Consider the following 17,354-nt stretch of genomic DNA (forward strand, 5'->3'; position numbering starts at 1 on the left):
CCTTTCTTTCTTCCCTCCTTCTACTTATCTTAATCCTCTACTTATCTCTTTACAATTTAAATAAATTCAGGACTAGCGAAGCATTCGAAACTTAAGTGATTTCATAATTCTTTGTGGCACCATCTAAGATGTGGAACCTCATTATGGTATCACACGCAGCAGGATACAGCTGGATACCATTTCTGTTGAACTTTCTAAATAGCTAACTTATTATTATAATAATAATAATAATAATAATAATAATAATAATAATAATACTTTGGTTGGTTAACCATTACCTGGTGGGAGTGTACATGTTGTGGTGCATCCATTGACGTACGTACTTCTGTCTCTACGTCAGTTTGTCTATAGTCATGTCTCTCTCTTCATATGTATATGCAAACGCACACACACACACACACATGTATATGTGTGTATGTATATATATATATATATATATATATATATATATATATATATATATATATATCTTCATCATTATCATCATCATCATTTAATGTCTGTTTTTCTTGCTGGTATGGGTTGGATGGTTTGACAGGATCTGGCAAGCCATAAGACCGTGCCAAGCTCTAATGTTAGTTTTGGAATGTTTTCTATTGTTATATATATATATATATATATATATATATGCATACACATATATACATACATATATGTATATATATTTGTATGTATGTATATATATATATATATATATTGTGTGGTACTGAGGTGTCTTCCTGGCGACAACATGTAATTATGTACTCCAGTTTCTCTCAGTCATGGTTGGGTCATCGGTGACTAAACCAGCTCCGCTCTTGGTTCAGCTTCCTGAATCTTGGAGGAGGGTGTGAGGACACCCATCAGAACTAAAAACAAGATTTGTTCAAACAAGGGCACAGGAGCGCTGTCCTTGTCCCTCACCTCACCAAATTAAGACCCCAATGGTGAATCAAGCAGAGGAAGCTAGATCTTCAAACTCAACGAGTGATCCTAGTGGAAGTGGATTATGCCAGATGGACTGGCTAGAAAGGCGCAACTCTAATGACATTAGAGCTAGCGGCATTCCGTTACAACTCATCTTCAGGACCTCACATGTCACTCCAGGTAGTACCACGGCAGAAGGATTTTGGCCCATAGTATGTAGGAACCTTCTTGACAAGGAGATCTCCACCCTAAACAAAGTCACGCCATTGGCAAGTTTCTGTTTGACCCAACTCTCCGCCCTTTTTTTTTTTTACAAAAGCCCGATGGTGATGGGGTAAGGATGGTGGGAGCAGGTTTTGGTGAAACTAGAAGCTCATAGTCCAGACCTGCATGTTGGCAGCAGATGCAAGACGGTCGCCTGCCTGGGATCTGTTGACAACCCAGGGACTCGGTCCTACATCTGTAACTGGGCAGACCTATTTGGGAACACCATTGCTCACCCTGAATGGGGAAGGCCCTATATATATAGTGAGGATGCATAGCCTAGAGGTTAGGTTGTTGCATGAGATCATGGTTTCAATTCCTAGACTAGATGGTGCATTGTGTTCATGAGCAAAACATTTCAATATCACATTGCTCTGCGATCACTTCGACATCTTATGCATGGCACACTGTGCCCCTGTTCAGGTAACACCGATCTGATGGAGGGAGAGAGTTAATGTATGGCTCATACTTTTGATCACTATAGACAAATCATTTGTGCAGTTCGTTGGGCAAAAGAGCTGAACACTCATACATTGTTATTGATGGAAGATCCCATCATATATATATATATATATATATATATATATATATATATATATATATATATATATCAGTGGCGTGCAGTCTCAGACATGCAAGCTATGCGCCGCATGACTTGTTATATAATCGGAAAATTAGATAAAATAGTTACTTTCTTGCAAAAAATAATCCGTCCAGTTTTCGAAATATTCTGTCTCCCCTTCCCCTCTCTGAGTGACTAGTAAAAGCTTTGAGAATCCAGCATATAGACACTCCCTAACTCCCTATCTATGTTAGTTTGTCCTTCCTTCCTCCTCTCTCTCTCTCTCTCTCTTAGTGACCTGTCAAAAGATATGCTAGGACTGATCTCCCCTTCCCCTCTCTCAGTGACTAGTAAAAGCTTTGAGAAGGGTATGCAATGAGAATCTAGCATATAGACACTTCTTAACTCTCTATCTATGTTAGTTTGTCCTTCCTTCCTTCCCCTCTCTCTCTCTCTCTCTCTTAGTGACCTGTCAAAAGATATGCTAAGACCCATAGCATATATATTTTGTACCCCTTCCTCTCTCTGTCAGTGATTCCACAAATTTATCATAGGAAGTAATGCTTTCTGATAATAGCATGGCCCCCACCTCTCTATCTCTTTGTTAGCTGGTTCTGACCGGAACTAGAGCAGTTCTCAAGAACTGCTATAATTAGCCATAATTCTTGGAACAGCTTGGCGGTAAGTTTGAATCTTTTATCCAAAACATCTGTTTGCACTATTATATTTTTGGAGTGTTCTGAAAACAAAAATATTTAATTTGACTAACGTCATTTTTCCGTTTTTTTTTTGTTTTTTTAAAATTTACTTACAATATACGCAGATGCTTACATGTGTGTTACTTTTTTCCAAATGAGTGAAATGTGTGTTATAAACGATATTTTGAGAAATAGTTTTTCGAAAAGAGACTTCGATGGAAAACAATTAATTATAAACGGTGGGTGACCAAAGAATTCGTATATTTAATCAGTAAATATGACAAAAAAATGGAAAGTCATCTAGATACAGCTTCTATCTTCACTGGTCTGTCAAACTAGTGATTTCTTATTTTTGTTCAAAGTATTCAGTGACATTTTTTCTTTTACTGACGTCTTATTTAATATCCAGAGTAAAAGTCATGACATAGTGTATTGTAAAGAGCAAATAGATAAAACTAGAACTGTTCCTGAAAACAAACTTGATAATTTTTCAATCTTTTATGATATATTAGGAGAAAAATATGGAGTCGATGCAGGAATCGGAATTCAGAGATCCAAAAATATATCTATTGAGCCTCAACGACATTATTAGAATGCATTGTAACAAAATTATCAGTACAGTAGTTGACCAAATAAAAGCACGATATTCATCCTTAGAAGAGTTTAAATTCATGGAACTTTTGAATTTCAACAAAGTTGATGAATATTGCAAACAATTTCCTGTGGATTCTATACATTCTTTAAAAATCACTTATGGCAGATTTTTTGATGTAATTCGATTACAAAGTGAGCTCAATGTGACGTATTCAATGAAAGATTTTAAAAAGCGAAGTTAAGTCATTTAATGAGTTACATTTACAGCAGCGACCTTGTTGAAGCTATATGCCAGAACTCTTCAATCTGTGCAAGTTGATTTTGACAATTCCGTCTACCACTGCTTCTGTAGAGTGATCCTTTTCTGCATTAAGTAGAATCAAAACATACCAAAGAAATGCGACAGGAGAAAGAAGACTGTCTGGGTTAGCACTAATGTCAATTGAAAAAGATTTATTACAACAATTGATGAAAAGAGAAGATTTCTATGAAAATGTGATAGATATATTTGCCCAGGAAGATCGAAGAATTGAATTAATTTATAAATGAGGTTTACCTCATTTATAAATTAATTTTAGAACCTTAAAAAAAAATTAATATATTAAAGGGCATATATTACAGGTTTTCGTTAGTGTTTGTTATAATGTAAGGTTCGACCATCTTACATCAGTATTGTTTGGCAGGAGAAATGGTTCGACTTCTTCGACACGCCTAACCTACATAGGTTTACCTTTCTGTGCTGCTGGGTGTAGTCTATTTACGGCCGCAAATGTCTTGTTTCAATCTCAGAGATGTTGACTTCTGCCACAACAGTTTTGGGGGGCTTTTTATAATGTTGAATTTTCACTGTCTTTCATTGTGTGTGTATTCATGTATATGAGTGTATTTTCAATGTGTGTGCGTGAGACGTAGTCTTTTAATATACAGAGTTCAGTAAGTCTCAGAGCAGTCTGCTTGAGTATCGATAATTTTCCCAGAATTGACAAGTAGCATGATAAAACACCTGACTTATCTTCCAGGGCGTAACGATCTTAAAGCATGGCCATATAATGTAACTAAATGTGTTTTCTTAATTAAATCATTTCAATTTGATTCAGCTCAACCAATAGGTATAGGGGCTAATGCAGAATCGCACCCCTTTGAAAAACGAATTTTGTGAAAAAATTTTTTCTGATTCCTACCTTTAACAGAGATTCCGAATATGCAAAAATATTAACAGAATCCAATTTCATCTTTATTACATTTCACTTATGATTTTTAGACTTTTTAAGGGAGAGTGAGGATGGGAAAGTACTGACGTTTCGAAGAGAGAGAAAAATACAAACAATACACTTATTTCAGGCTCATCTTTACAGAGCCATTTTTTATTCCCTGCTTATTCTAGGTCATACGAGGGTGATTGGATATCCAGAATCTCCCATATGTAAATTGTAGGAATACGAAAATTTATTTACTGAAAAATTGTCGTGGGGGGAGGAGAAATTCATTGCATGCCCAACCCCGGAAGTCACCGCACGCCACTGATATATATATATATATATATATACAGGGTGTCCACAAAGTCTGGGTACATGGGGATTAACACATACTTTAAGAAATTATTATTTCTTATATTTAATTGTTTATATTATGATTTTATTTACTCCCTGTACCCAGACTTTGTGGACACCCTGTATATATATGATATATATATGTGTATATATAACTGTATACACACACACACACACACACACACACACACACACACACACACATAGTGTATGTGTGCGTGTCTGTGTATGCACACATATACATACACTATATAAATGTGTGTTTGTGTGTGTGCGCGTGTGTGTGAGAGAAAGAGAGAGAGAGTGTGTGTGTGTGTGTGATTACTGAGTGACACATGCATACATGGATAATACATATATATACTATGGCAAATTTAAATATAATGGTGGTAATATGAGGCAATAGTTTTTTTTATTTTATGAAATGTTTTATGCACTTAGATCAGCTTACACCATCCAAAATGTGACAGCTCACCTGATATCATTAAGCTACAGTTATATATTTTCTCTTCACAATTTTGAATATGAAACTAAGGCTAACTTTGCAAGAGAGAGATTAATTTGTATTTAATTACTATTAAACAAATAATAATTAAAGGCAATTATAAATTCTAATAACTTTTAATGACTTCGGTTGTGATTAATGGTTAAAACATTAATTTTCAAATATTTATTTCATGGTCGTATATTTGGATCTGTAGCAAGGCTTTGGCCAGATTTGAACCCTGTTCATGTGAATTTCCAGGTATGTGCTACAGCTTACTCATATAGCCATAAAAGGCATGGTCAGCTCCCAAAAGAACAAAACACCAAGATAAATTGCTTACTAGCCAGTTGTCACTACCTGGCGAGTATCAGCTAACAGCAACAAACATCAAAGGAAGGTTGTGTAAGCTTCCCACCCATTTGCAATTCAAAGATCTTGGAAAATTTTGCCCAGGGTTATATAAACTGGTGATTTAGACCCCATACCAAAATCAACTCAAATTCTACTCAGAAATTTGTCACTTTGTTCCAAGAGATGTGCTGTTATCTCCTACTTGTCCTTAAATAATACTCAAAGAATACACGTTAGATAAAAGCTTGATTTATCCTTGCGTTTTAATGCCAAGATCCATCTATCCACCAATCTGCTCTGAATTCTCTTATTTCTATAATAATGTAGGATACAAACAACGTAATAAATAAGATCATTCTCTACATCTTCCATGTTGTAAATCTTCAACTATCCACCTACAGACACACAAAAATATCCTTCAACGTTATAGTATTATTATTATACACTTTTATACATATCTAAGATATGTATTTTTTTATTGCCCACAGGGGGATAAACATAGAGGGTACAAACGAGGATAGACAAAGAGTTTAAGTCGATAACATCAACCCCAGTGTGTAACTGGTACTTATTTATTTGACCCCGAAAGAATGAAAGGCAAATTTGACCTCAGCAGAGTTTGAACTCAGAATGTAATGGCAGATGAAATACTGCTAAGCATTTCGCCTGGTGTGCTAACGAGTCTGCCAGCTCGCCACCCTACATATCTAAGATATTAGATCTAATAAATGTATGGAAATACATATTTATTTTGTATGGTCATCTTTGTTCACAATTTCAGCCTCTTACCTAATTGCTTATTATCAACATATAGGCACAGGAGTGGCTGTGTGGTAAGTAGCTTGCTTACCAATCACATGGTTCTGGGTTCATTCCTACTGCGGGGCACCTTGGGCAAGTGTCTTCTACTATAGTCTCAGGCCGACCAAAGCTTTGTGAGTGGATTTGGTAGACGGAAAACTGAAAGAAGCCCATCGTATATATGTGCGTGTCTATGTTTGTCCCCCCAACATAGCTTGACAACCGATGGTGGTGTGTTTACGTCCCCGTAACTTAGCGGTTTGGCAAAAGAGACCGATAGAATAAGTACTAGGCTTCCAAAGAATAAGTCCTGGGGTCGATTTGATCAACTAAAGGCAGTGCTCCAGCATGGCCACAGTCAAATGACTGAAACAAGTAAAAGAGTAAAAAAGACTAATAACAAACCCCTTCCTGTAGATCTAATCAATCTAATTGACCATTGTGCATTAAATGATCGTAACTTCAACCACTGTTCAATTCTTAGTTGAGCCTTATTTATTTATTTCACTTATTCATAAAATCTGCTATTTTGTGGGGTGAAGTTGAAAATTAAGGGGTTGATCTCCACCAAAACTTCTTTAAAATTAGTTTGAATATTTCAAATTACTAAAAAATACCAGGTGTCAAGGGATTTCAATGACATGAGATATATCTTATGTGAGATGTATATCTCATCTCATAAGATAAATATCTGCTGATACGTTTATGATCTCTAGAATATATCACCAAAAAAGCAAAAAGAAAAAAAAAATCCCCCAAACTGAGACACACATTAAACAGACTAAACAGTTACAATCATAGTATTATTTGTTGCTGTTAGCTTGTCCTCGTTTTTGAGTATGTTTTTCCTCATGTGTTGTTCCACGAGAAAAGACCAGTGACAAAATGTCAGAGGCATGGCTATCTTACTTTCCAGGAAATGACCTACATACTGAGGTCTTGAAGACATTCTCTGCAGCACATCTGCAGTATGATATGTAGGAACAGGCAACAAAAATGCAATGATTGACAGGTGTTGCTTGAATTGCATCTTAGACAATATGACTGACATTGCATTCTTCTTCCAGTTTGGGGCTGTTGAAGCCATAGGTTAAGTTTCACAAATTTGTTCCACAATTTGAGCCTTTGGATATTTTTTTTTTTTTTAGAGCTATGCCCTTATTCAAATTAGTGGGTACAGGCTCTCCTGGTGAAGGTTTTAGCTAGAATGGTCTTGCTACTAAATCAGAGGTTCAGATCTTTCTGAATGTAGCTGATCTCCTAGGAGTGTGAGAACCAGTACCCAAGGGGAAGTTATATATTGTGCATCACTCAGTGAAGGGTGCTACCTGTACTTAATCTTTGAGCCTCATGTTATAATTAAATATACTGTAATGAAGGTTATCATATTTATACACGAATATTTATATAAATATTAAATACAATGTAGAAATAATAAGATAGCAAAGTGGATTTGAATCTACTCCTGTATCAAACACTTTATTCTACCTGCTTTCATTACACTTGAGAATAAGCACCATATCATCTTGGAATGATCATCCACAGACCAAAGTTCATTTGATCTTCTCGGACTGCCTTGACATTGGGCCTGGTGTTTCTTTTTTGTTTTTTGTCCCCCACCCACACACTCCTGTTGATACCATATTGTCTTCCGTGACTGTAAATATCATGATATTCCTCATTGAACTCACCATCAAGTAACAATCTGGAAAATTTATGGTTTTCATGCAAAGAAAAAGAACAGTTAATACACACTTCACAGCTATCATCTATCTATAAGTGGAACAGTAAAAATTTGTAAGACTCTTCTAAAATTTAATGTATAACAATTATCGCCATTGTTATCCAAATTCCAGTGATGCAGCTTCTGTTAAAGATCATCTCCCTCCTATGTCAAAAAACCATCTTCCTCCTATGAATAATTTTAATAAAGAAAAAGTGAAAGCATACATATTGAAACATACATGCAAATATACATACAGTAGTAATATGTACATACATATACCTTCACACATGCACATATACATCCATACACACACATATATATTACTTTAACATAAGTTACTGTATGTTTAATATACACAAGATCTGAATATGATCAACTGCTGGTATTACTTGCTGCCTGTCTCAATGTGGAAAACCTTAGTAGACTTGTTAAAGTGTCTCCTAGTGTTCACGAAATAGAATACAATACGTAATACAATACTGTTGAGGGACACGATAACACTTCTTCGTGTATTTGTCATATAATACAGACTCTCAAGATTGTATCAAACGTAGATATAAATTACATAAACTGAGTATGTGTGTGTGTGTGTGTGTGTGTGCATGCGTGCTTCTTTGCTTGTATGTATGTGTATGTGTGTGTGTGTATATATATATATGTGCACATATACAATACATATATAGAGGCCATGACTTCAAAGCCTCGTGGATAATGTCTTGTCAAATAGCTTTTGACAAGCTGTTATCAGTGAAACTTTGAAGTTACAGTTCACAGTTATTATTATTATGTATTTTTTTTTTGTGTTTTTTGTCCTTATTAGAATGTTTAGACTTCGTTAGAGAGTCAGCTTTTTTGTCAGTTTATGTCCTTTGCTGTTTTTATTCTTGTTTAATATATAAATATTCATACGGATATACAAACACACAAACATATACCTACGTGTAATATTATTGAAAATATTACAGTAAAGCAGTTTTAATAACACACTAAAATCATGTTTTGAGTTTGAATTATTCATTTTCAAGTCATAATTTAAGATTTGTAATCGTGTCGACTTCATATTTCATTTCTCTCTGTTTGTCTGTCTGTCTCTCTTCTCTCTCCAGACACACTATACGCATGCACACATGCATGCACGCATGCACACACACATGCACACATGCACACACATGCGTGCGCACACACACACACACACACACACACACACACACACACACACACACACACACACACACACAAGCAAAGGGTTGTTAATTCAGCACATTTCATATGCTGAGCATCCTGAAAAAAAAAGGTACCTGAAAATATTGTATTTCTCAGTCAGTCAAAGAGGACATCTTGACAATCCTTTTTTAAATTTTTTTTATTTTCTGTTGCAGTTTCAACTTTGAACCAGGTTAATTGCATTTTGTAATTTCATTCTACCTCAAGCAGTAATATACTCATTCCCATTAGTGAGAGAAGTCCTATGGGTAATTGAGCTTACAGTCATATTGAGCTTATAGTTGCTAGCAGTTTTAATGCAATAAATGAGATAAACAGTGTTTTTCATTGCCTTCTAATCAAGTGTAATCCCTTCTTTTCAACTGTCTCACTTATTCATTCATATCAAGCTCTTCCAGAATAAACGATGTATTTCATACCGTTTAACAATCATTGCATATATTTTAGATGTAATTAAAATGTAGGCTAAATGTGAAGGTGCATGACCCAGTGATTAAGATGCTGGGTTCAAGATTGTATGGTTGTGGGCTCAATTCTCAGGCCAGATAGCATATTGTGTCCTTGAACAAGGCACTTCATTTTGCTCTGCACAGCTGAAAATTAGTATGAGCTTAGAGTTGGTGCAACCATTTCACCCCTCCAGCTGTTACATCCTCCATGCTCTGCTGGGTTAGAAGTGGACTGAATACTTGAGACAGTATCAATGTTTGCTCACAGGCACTTAAAACAATTAGCAAAAGCACGGTATATGCTACCGGTGATGGAAATGGAGAGGTACACATGGGGGCAATGTTCTATTTTTCAGCTCACAGAGAATGGTGGCATATAGCATTTTGTCCCACCTTTCCAACCTCATCCTCTTAGACTATACCCCTACTTCCTGATACCCATTTCCAATACAGTGTGTTATCAAACCACACTCACTTACAAGTGACAGCCAGCTGGAAAACTGCCACACACATTTCTCACTTAAAGTTGGAAAAGAAAAAAAAAATATGGAGGGAAATTTTAAGATGTTTGGGTTTATTTTTAACTGAAGCATTCTTGCTGCTGTTAAGCGATTTGAAATAAAAGTGTTTTGTTATCAACAGCTTTGAAACTGTGATTTTGTTTATAGAGGTATGAAAGAAAAAAAAACAACAACTGAGCAATATTATATTCAGAGAATAAACTTATCTTGACATTAGAAGATGAAGAAAACAAAAGAGATTAGAATAACAGAATGAAAATGCAGAACCATAGTTTTACTTTTTTCATTGTCAGTTGATAAAAGAAAATGCCCATTGAAATGTGATGTGCTTTGCTATCTTCCTCAATCTTTATGTGTGTGAGAGAGAGATAGAGAGAGAAATAGAGAGAGAGAGAGAGAGAGAGAGAGAGAGAGAGAGAGAGAGAGAGAGAGAGATTAATGCTTGTCGTTATCTGATAACTAACTCTCATCTCTACTGTTGTAGTAAGTTTCCCTGATGTGACAGTCTCTTTTTTTGTGATAAATATGCATCTTTTATCAGATAGTGTACATATTTATCTACCTGAAATATTACATTACCAGAGTTTCAGGACTATTTCTGCCAGTTGTTATCGACATCAGGTGACCCCAGTCATGTGAATAAACAACTCGTATCAGGTGATAAAATGCTCTTTATTCCACGTTTGTTGATTTCAAAGAGAAAATTTTTGAGTGCAAATTCTAGTTAAATACTCTTCAAGTAAATTCAAGACTTTGCACATTCTTGCATTCTTGGAATAATTGGCAAATATTTGAGGACATTGAATTTTATGACTTACAGATTTTCATGATGTATAAAACCAGAGATATTAAGATTTGAAACAGTGTATTTAAGTTGAGACACTTGGATATAAAATAACAGAAAATAAAAGAATTTTGTTTCTTATTGAACCAATGAGAGAAGATTTTATACAGTCATTGCACCTGCGAGAAACAGCAGCTAAATCTCCTCTCAAATTACATCCTATTGCATGGTTAATTCTCATTGGATAATGTTGTGGTGCTTGAAAAGATTGCTGGGATGCCTTTAGGTTGGACTTTTTGTTGCTGCTGCTTTTGTTGTTGTTCCTGTTATTTTTGTTGCTGTATTTGTTGTTGTTGTCACTGTTATTGCTCTATCATTATTTAATCCCCAGATCATCTCTATAAGAGCAGCCCTTGATCAAAACCACTGCCAGTTGTGCTGATCTTGTGTTTTATTGGGTTTGTAAGACAGGAGTGATTTGAAGAAAGTTTGGCTGGTATCTTTAACATGTTGGATGACCGTGTAGCAGCTTCTTTGTTGGCTTGACACTCAGTTCAAGTAAAAGTGTAAAATTTCAGATTAATATCTTTGTAAATGGAGACGGATCATGTTTCCTGAATACTTTAGTCACAGCTGGAGGAAGAGAGGACTGCTCTCATCAACACTAGTCTTCAACTCATTTCTATTGAATGAACAGAAATAACATAAAATGAAGTGCCTTGCTGAAGGACATGCTGCACCACTTGCTTCAGAAATTGAACCCATACAGCCTTATTACCAATGAACCCATCACACTCAACCACACACCTTCGCATTTATCTGGACATTCAACCTACTTCTGACCCCTGAATGTCCAGATTACTGAAATTGCCAGTCTCATATAAGGATGTGATTCAGAGAAGATATTATGACTGCAAGATCAACCAACCATCTCTTTATATCAGTTTCATCTTACATCCATAAAGTAGGTGGAATAGTTGTGACATGGGTCTTTTGTTATTCTGCAGTAATGTTTGTTTTCATGCTTTTCCCGTGGTTATTATCTGTTATATTTTGTGAAATGAATCACCTCCAGCTAAAAATCAAAAACCAAGCAGAAGGTACACTTTGGCTGGATCCTTCTTCTACTTAATAACCCTTCAGAAGTCTTAACATTTGACAAGTGTTGGATTCAGATGAAAAAAGGCAAAAGAGGCTGTAGAGCATTCCACTTGGGAAGCCCATCTCATCCACCCACCCTTCATACCTTGAAATATCTTCACATCTGGAAATGCCTTGGCCAGAGCATCTCTACATTTTGAAGCCATAAACTTCAGCTTGTTAAGTATATGGGGAAATCTGGTATTGCTTTGACTATGACTTGCATAAACAGGATGATGATGCTGATGATTTATAGCAAATTACATAATAGCCATGCATAAAAATGGCTCAAAAACAGCTACTCAGCTTCCATCATATGACAACCATCCTGCTGGATATAATAACTAAAACTCCTTCAATATTTGCCTTACCACCTTGAAAATGGATGAATATACTGGATAAAGTAGTCTTGAATATATATATTTAAATATAGAAGATGGGAAAAAGCTGAAACATTACTTGTGGGATTTGAATGTCATATTTACTGGAAACTGTATTGTTATGCTAACCACTGCACCAATGTGGCATTTCAACATTTTACCGCCTAAATTAGTAGACTTATATTACAAAGCCAAATAAGCTTGACACCGCTGCTCTATATTGTCACTTGATCTGCTGGAAATAGTAACTAAATCTTCCTCAAGTTGTATTGCACTATCTTAAAAGAAAAGAATTCATTATTATCTTCTTCGTCATCATCATCATTTAATGTCCACCTTTCATGCTGGCATGGGTTGGATGGTTTGACAGGAGCTGGCCAAACAGAAGACTGCACCAGACTTCTGTGTCTGTTTTGGCATGGTTTTTATGGCTGGATGCCCTTCCTAACACCAACCACCCTGCAAAGTTGACTGAGAGCTTTTTATGTGGCACCAGCACAGGTGAGCTCAGTTTGGTGTGGTTTTTACAGCTGGATGCTCTTCCAAATGCCAACCACTTTACAGTGTAGACTGGATGCTTGTCACGTGTGTTACATTAATAAATTCCTAGGGAATGATCATTTGGGTCTCAAAACTGCAAAGCTGCTGTAATGCCTGTGATGACAGGCCTCCTTCATCTGTGGTTGACTTGGAACTAAATATCAGCAACAATCATGAAACATTGGAAGCAAATTTCAGCAATGAATTGCAGAAAAAAGGTTTGGTGCAATTTGAATAGTTTTCAAGAAGAAATATCACAGAAAGATAACATACACGTACCTATGTATATGTGTGTGTGTGTGTATATATATATATATATATATATATGGGAGAATATACAAATAATAACAACAGACGAGGACAGGTGGTGTAAATAACAAAAGTATATATTAGTATGACGCTCGGGAATACGGAAAGTCTTTGACGTTTCGAGCTACGCTCTTCAACAGAAAGAATACGGAGACAAGGAGAAAAACACGGAGAAAAAAAATTGAATAGTGTTCAGTCAACGGTCAATCATAATAAATATATATATATATTGTGTGTGTTCATGTAAGTGTGTATGTGTTCACACACACATATAGACAGCTAGAGAGAGAGAGTGAAAGAGAGAAGCTGACAAATAGGTAGATAAAGATAAATAGATAGATAGACAGCTACATAGATACAGATATAGATAATCTCTCATTGCTTCATAATTGGTCTTGGTTTGTTTACATCCATGTGATCTAGCAATTCAGCAAAAAGAACCAAATAAAATAAGTACTAGTACATGAAAATATGTACCTGGGTCGATTTGATTGGCTGAAACTCTTCATGACAGTGCCCCAACATGGCTGCAATCCAGTGATTGAAAGAAATACAGGAATAAAACAAAGTGTGTTTATCTGTATTTTTTGTATTTGTCTTCAATGCATAAACACACACACACATATATTGTAGAATGTACGCATATGTGAGCTCTCTGTCTATTATATCTTCTTACCTCTTGACCCTACCGCCATCCCACCCTGACTGTCTGTCTGTCTGTCAAACTGTCTGTGTAACATGGGAACATAAAAAAACAACCTAGTATCAGTTTTGAAAACATAGCTTTTGTTTGAGTCATGCTATCAATGTCTAGGCGAGTATTTTTCTTGCTTATACTATGGATTGCTATTCACTGATGCATTATTTTAATCTATTGAAAACAAATATATATATATGTATAATAATAATACAAATAATATGTGAGTATATATATATATATATATATATATATATATATATATATATATATATATATATACACACACACACCTAAGATCAGGTAATCTGGCATATATAGTTCCTATAGCTATCATCAGATTGTGTCAAAGATAGGGTTGTATAGATACATCATTGGTGGAATGTCCTCCTTTTCTCAAAGGTCCAATATGATGACCCAAATATGTGTGTATGCATGTATGTGTGTGTGTGTTTGTGTGTGTGTGTGGTGTGTGTTATAATTTGAACAATAGGTAATATACATGTATTAATATGCATGTGTAATATATATACATATATATATATATATATATATATATATATATATATATATATATATATTAATATGCATATATAATATATATGCATATATATTTAATGATAATATACATACATACATATATATATATATATATATATATATATATATATATATATATATATATATATATATATATATATATATATATATATATATATATATATATATATATATATATATATAAGTAACAACTGGAGGACAGGTGTCAATTCATTATGGCCATTTGTAATGAATTTCCTGAATTGATTAATGAGTACATTATATTATTATCAAAACTGTTTTTTTTTTTTTCAGAAGAGTATATGAACTTTACAATCCAGGACATTGTTGCCATGGATTTTAAATTATTTTAGATTATTTTAAATATCCTTGATTGTAAGGTTCATGTATTCATCTGAAGAAAACAGTTTCTTATAGCAATATAATGTACTTGTTAATGAATTAAAAAATTCGTTAGAAATGGCTGTAATGAATTGACACCTTATATATATATATATATATATATATATATATATATGTATATAAAGGAGTACTCCATCGGTTACGATGACGAGGGTCCCAGCTGATACGATCAATGGAACAGCTTACTTGTGAAATAAACGTGCAAGTGGCTGAGCACTCCACAGACACATGTACCCTTAACGTAGTTCTCAGGGATGTTCAGTGTGACACAGAGTGTGACAAGGCTGGCCCTTTGAAATACTGGTACTACTGTATTTTGCCAACTGAGTGGACTGTAGCAACGTGAAATAAAGAGTCTTGCTCAAGGACACAACCCGTTGCCAGGAATTGAAATCATGACCTTACGATTGCGAGCTGAATGCCCTAACCACTAAGCCATGTGCCTATATATACACACAGACATTTATGCATGCACGCACACACACACATATGCATGCATGTGTGTGTGTAGTAATTATAGGAACTAAACAGTTTTGCAATTATGATAAAAACATATCTTCGTGCAAAACACTTAGTAACAGAGCTCAATAAAAAGTGGAAAAGATTAGGTTAGTAGTAATAATGTTATGATATAGAAAATACAACTAAAATGAAGAGGCACTTAAAAATAAAGCTACATGTTGGAATAAATACATCACATATTCTACATGTTCTGTGAACCTGATCGTGTTTCTGTCAGTCAAACAATCATAGAAGTAGAGGTATGAGTGATGCATTTGTCAAGGAGGATTTTATTGTTTGTGCACATTACTCAGATTGCAATGAAATGTAGATGGTTTGCTGAATGGATTCTAAGAACTTTCAGGACAAGAGGGCAGGAAATCATGATGGTCCTCAGGAGGAGATTTGTCCTCTGCTGTCAAAATTATTGCTCCCAATTGCTGTCATCACCTCATCATCATTGTTTAACGTCTGCTTTCTATGCTGGAATGGGTTGGACAGTTTGACTGGGGACTGGCCAGCCAGTAGGCTGCACCAAGCTCCAATCTGATCTGGCAAGGTTTCTACAGCTGGATGTCCTTCCTAACGCCAACCACTCCGAGAGTGTAGTGGGTGCTTTTTACGTGCCACCAGCATGGGAGCCAGTCAAGGGCACTGGTATTGACCATGTTCAGATGGTGCTTTTTATGTGCCACTGGCATGGGTACCAGTCGGCGGGTAGTCAGTCATGGGAGCCAGTCCGCTGGCACAGGAGCCAGTCAGTGGGTACTGGCATTGACCATGTTCAAATGGTGCTTTGTATGTGCCACCAGCCTGGGTGCCAGTCGGGGTACTGGCATTGAGCACATTCAGATGGTACTTTTTATGTTCCACCAGCATGGGAGCCAGTCCACTGGCACAGGAGCCATTCAGGAAGCACTGGCATCGACCACGTTCGGATGGTGCTTTTTACGTACTACTGGCATGGGTAGCCAATCAGGTGATACTAGTATTGACCCACGCTCAAATGGTGCTTATTACATGACTTTATGCTGTGTAGAGTACATGAAAGAGCTATTTTTTAGGTTCAAGTGAAGTTGTTGATGAGGAGCTTAGCATTCATGGTGGTATTCAGATCATATAAGTGTTCTTCTTTTGTCTAGAAGTATGTGAACATTGGGAGATTGAAACATTTGATATTATTTATGATTATTTAAGAGATTTTGGAAGGAATTGATATTGTATCATAGTTTTACTTTTTTTAATCATGTTAGAATGATGACTGATTCAATGTCTCTAAAAATCTTTAATTTGAAGGAGGGGCACATTTACATTTCAAATTTGTACATGTCTGCAAATATCCCAGTTATCTCTTTCTCAATGAAATCTTCCATTAATAAACACTTGATTATACCTAGCATCCTTTCAATAAAGCTTCCTGGAGCTACATTTAAAAAAATTCTTTTAAAAATAAATTTAGAAATTTAACACATTTTTTTATTGATATATCTCAGACCATCATTTAAAGATGTTTTTGTTAAATAGTGTTTTTGTTTTTGTTGAATAAAATTTGCTGAAAAAAAGCCACAATAATTTTGCACCAACCCAATATATATATATATGTATGTATGTATGTATGTATGTATGTATGTATGTATGTATGTATGTATGTACGTATGTGTGTATGTGTGTGTGTGTATGTATGTATTATGTATGTGTGTATGTATAGATATACACACATAAAAATACAAGCATAGCTACATACATGCATTCATACATGTACATACATGTTGAAATTTGTCACTTAGATAAGATAGTCTAAATTTATCAAGACGAAGACGCCCCATGTACAGGGTGTGTCCAATTCCTGTACTAACGTGTCCTGCTCAACCTGTCATTTTACTATATTTGAGGGAGAGAGATAGAGA

Source organism: Octopus bimaculoides, chromosome 10, assembly GCF_046866305.1.
Source record: "Octopus bimaculoides isolate indiv1 chromosome 10, ASM4686630v1, whole genome shotgun sequence".
Taxonomy (NCBI): Eukaryota; Metazoa; Mollusca; class Cephalopoda; order Octopoda; family Octopodidae; genus Octopus; species Octopus bimaculoides.